Genomic DNA, 4540 nt, shown 5'->3' on the forward strand with positions numbered 1-4540 from the left:
ACCCAGCATGGGCAAGGACGGTGTTCGAATGTTGACCTAGGCGCTCTAGCTCTCGCCGCCCCCTCTGTCGAGGTGGGGGCTAGCTGGGCATTTATGTTCCAGGGAGGGGTGCCCCTTGCTTTTTTTTTTTTTTTGCAGAGAGACTGGTAAGCCCAGAAGGACGGACCCGCTTTCTAGAATTTTCCTCATGATCCAACTGTGATGGTCAATTACTCAGTTGGGGATTTTTAGGTCTGGATTTTTATGTTGGCCACAGATAGCTCCCTGACTATCAGCCCATGGGCTTGGTTTATTCTAAAAGGTGTCTTGCCTCCATGCATAGTGCAGGCTGCCTCCGATTTCTTTGTTCTTCTACTTTTTAATGCAGATTTACATAAAAGTACAGGGAACAATGAGCCTCCATCATGATCCGCACATTGCCAGTTCTTCACCCCCTCGGGCAGCTCCAGCCCCCAGCCTGTTGTGAAGCAAATCCTAGGCATCATCTCAGGCAACCTGGGGTTTTTTAGTGGCAGTATAAGCCAAGGAGGAAAGATGCGGTCTTTCCTCAACCTGAGTCCCAGCGAAAAGCAGAGCTTTCCAGAGTGTCTGAAGGAGGAGTATTTATTTATTTATTTTTAAAGATTTTATTTAATTGACAGCGTGCAAGCACAACTAGGCAGGCAGGCAGAGGGTGAGGGAGAAGCAGATCCCAGAACCCTGGGATCATGACCTGAGCCGAAGGCAGACGCTTAACTGACTGAGACACCCAGGAGCCCCAGAAGGATGAGGTTTTAAAGGAAGAGAACTTAAAATAGGCTGTTTGCTGAGGAACTCAAGCTGGAGACTGTCTTTATTTTTTAAATTTTTAATATTTTAGATTTATTCATTTATTTGACAGAGAGAGACACAGCGGGAGAGGGAACACAAGCAGGGGGAGTGGGAGAGGGAGAAGCAGGCTTTCCTTGGAGCAGGAAGCCCGATGTGGGGCTCGATCCCAGGACCCTGGGGTCATGACCTGAGCCGAAGGCAGACACTTAACGACTGAGCCACCCAGGTGCCCTGGAGACTGTCTTTAAAAACCAGAGCACGTTTTTCAAAGTAACTTAAATAGTGAAATGAAGGACAGCTTTTTAAGATACTGTTCAATTCCTGCTGAATTTAGGATTAAACCAACCTTCTCCCCTCAGGTCAGACCTGCCCGAGAAGTTTATGGGAAAAGGGGGTATGTATGACTATGGGGCATGGTTCTCCCCTGATTTTACTCTATTTAATCTGTTTAGACACAGCCCCCCACCTCCCAGCCACCGCCTGTGTCCATTTTTTAGAGTACTTTTAGGTTTACAGGAAAACTGAGCAAAAAGTAGAGTTCCCATAAGTCCCGCCCCCCACCCAGAAGTTCCCCCTATTAACATCTTACATTAATTAGTGTCTTATATTTATTACAAATGATGAATCAACACAGCATTGTTACCTACAGTCCACCCTTTACACGAAGCTTCATCCCTGTGCATTGTCTCGGCTATGACAAATGCGTAATGACATCGATCCACCATTACTGTGTCAAACGGAGTAGTTTCACTACCCTGAAAGTCCCGTGCTCTTCGTATTCATACCCACCTCCCCCACTAACCTCTGGAAACCATTTTTTTTTTTTTTTTTTTTACTGTGTCCTTTGTTTAGTCTTTTCCAGAATGTCCTAGGGTTGGGGTCCTACAGCAAGCAGCCTTTTCAGACTGGCTTCTTTCATTTTGTAATAAGCATTTAAGGTTCCTCCTTGTCTTTTCGTGGCTTGAGAGCTCATTTCTTTGTAGTGCTAAAGTGCCACTGTGTGTGAAAGTTTATCCATTTTATCCATTCATCTGTTAAGGATATCTTGGTTGCTCCCAATTTGGGGCAATGATGCATACATAGAGTTGCTATAAATATCTGTGTCCTGCTGGCAGGCGTGGACCTAAGTTTTCAACTCCTTTGGGAAAATTCTGAGTAGTGCGATTGCTGGATTGTATCACATAGAGAATTTTTAGCGTGATTTGCAAAGATTTCTCTTTGGTCAGTGGCTTTAATCAAAACTTTTTTTTTTTTTAAAGATTTATATATTTATTTGACAGAGAGAGATACAGCGAGAGAGGGAACACAAGCAGGGGGAGTGGGAGAGGGAGAAGCAGGCTTCCCGCCAAGCAGGGAGCTCGATGTGGGACTCGATCCCAGGACCCTGGGATCAGGACCTGAGCCGAAGGCAGACGCCCAACGACTGAGCCACCCAGGCGCCCTTCAATCAAAGCTTTTTAAAGGTGTAACGTACATAAAGTGCGCTCATCTTAATGGATGCTTTGAACTTTTGTACGTGTGTATATACACGAGATCAAGATATGGAGTGTGTCCAGCACCTCTGTTTACATACCATCTCAGGCGGTGTCCTCTCAACCACCCGCAGACACTCCTCTGACCTCTAGCACCATCCCTTAGTTCTGCCAGTCAGCCAGCTTCCACCCTGCTTTTGAAAGCAGATTTTTTTTGGGGGGGGGGGTGTTGGGGCCATTAATAGCAGTATGCTTTATTTTGGTTTGTTTTGAACAGCACCTAATTTCCTCATTGTTCATGCTGGTCTGGAGCAGAAAGGTTGGCACAATTTCTGGGTAAATATTTTCGACTGCAGGCTACCGGATGAATAAGTATGGCTATGTTCCAATAAAACTTTACTTACAGAAACAGGAAGTGGGCCAGATTGGGCTCCGGGGCCAGAGATTATGAATCCAGTGTAGAGCAGGGCTTTTTCTTTGCAAAATCCAGCTTTGGGCTGCACTCCAGGTCTGACCCCACATGCCCTGGGAGGGGTGGCCTTGTGCACTTCCTAAAGTTTCCTCAGTTGGCTTTCATGCGCATTCCAAGCTGAGAACCTTCTGAGTTTTCTCCAAGGAGGAAGACTGCAGTTGTGGGGCCCAGGACTGTGAAAATGGATTTAAACTTAAACCGAAGCCCAGCCAGACTCTCCCCACCTTGACCACCCTTGAAGTAATCTCCTCTCCCGTTCAGTCTGTCCTCCCCTCCTCCTGCTCACCTCCAGTAGCAGGCTCCTTCCTACCTGGCGAGTGGAAAGCACTGTTAAAGCTGAGGAAAGGGAAAGGTTCTTCGGTGAAGTGGAGGGACGGGGGAATATGGAGAAGTCAGGAGACATGGGGGATCCCTGCAGAGGTGAATGTCTGCCCCTGGCTAGTGAGAAAGTTGTGGTCAAGTGGGGAATTTCGCAGTTGGGCTCCTTGGAGGTGGATCAGTTTCGAGTGACTGAGGGCTGAGGTAAGCTTGTCATGGTCCCTGAGCACGGTCTGGGTTTCAGGCACTTTCTATGTGCCACCTTCACTTGATCTTTTTTTTTTTTTTTTTTTTCTCCACTTGATCTTTTAATAGCGAGGAAGTGGCCACTGTCAGCATTCCCATTTTACGGAAGTGGAGACTGAGGTGTCCACGGGTTGTGTGGCTGAGGGCGGGCCGCAGAGCTACTCTGAGGTTGGCACCAGGATTTGAACGCTGGCAGTCTGGCACCTCTGGCCTGGTTACCTCTCCTGGGTGCCTGGGAGGGTGGAGTTGGAAGCCAGTGGCTTCGGGAGGTGGAGGTGACTGTCGGTGCGCATGTGTGTTCTGTGGCTGCAGAGGTGACAGAGCCCTGGGGGCTGGAGGACCCCGTGGCAGGGAAGGGTGGACAGGTATAAGCCATGGCCTTCACAACTCTCAAAACCAGGAAGCTGGTCTGAGAGCACTTGAGTGTTGACAGGGGCCACAGGCTGGGCAAACTCCAGAGGTGGACTGAAGGAGGGTTTGGCAGGTGGCCCAGAGGACGGCCTGCATCAAACGGGATGAAAGCAGTACTTTGGAGTGCCATTGGCAACCTCTTCTACTTCGGGCTTTGTCTGCGTAATGATAGTGGCCATGGTAATGGTACTTTCCATTACAAGTTAAGGACATCACTTAACTGGGACCCAACTAAGCAGAACCTTCCAACGATGGGAATTTCTCTGCATTTTAGGAAACCACAGCCGAAAAAAATTGGGTGGGTAGGGGATTTATTCGAATGCATTAACTTCCAGGTTTTACTCTGGAACAGTGTCCATGTGGGTCTCGTACAAGTCTATACTTTTCTACAATACAGACCCAATTTCAAGGCTCGACGCAACAAATATTGGCCGAGAAACTTAAATGCCAGGTGCTATTGGGGACATAAAATGATCTCAAACATGGCTTCTGCCCTCAAAGAATTTTCGGTTACTGTATAGAGGACTCCTTCATGTTCAGGGCGAAGAGGCAAGATTGTATTAAGACATTTAGTTAAAAGATCCTCAGGAAGATTTAAGGTTAAAATGGTATAAGAGAAGGGGTGCCTGCGTGGCTCATTCGATTGAGTGCCCTACTCTGGGTTTCGGCTCAGGTCTTGATCTCAGAGTCATGGGATGGAGCTCTGTGTTGGGCTCCACGCTTAGCAGGGAGTCTGCTTGAGATTCTGTCCCTGTGCCCCCCCACCCCGCCACCCTGTGTGCGCGCTCTCAAAAAAAAAAAGGCAATAAAA

General features: G+C 47.9%; 1 protein-coding gene across 1 annotated transcript in view; it reads left to right on the forward strand.

The window, feature by feature from the left end:
* TVP23A (trans-golgi network vesicle protein 23 homolog A) overlaps nucleotides 1–4540 on the forward strand; it is a 28957-nt gene that overhangs the window by 19114 nt on the left and 5303 nt on the right. The window lies entirely within an intron of this gene.

This window comes from Leptonychotes weddellii, chromosome 5 (assembly GCF_054177405.1).
Source record: "Leptonychotes weddellii isolate Sample4059 chromosome 5, ASM5417740v2, whole genome shotgun sequence".
NCBI classification, from domain to species: Eukaryota; Metazoa; Chordata; class Mammalia; order Carnivora; family Phocidae; genus Leptonychotes; species Leptonychotes weddellii.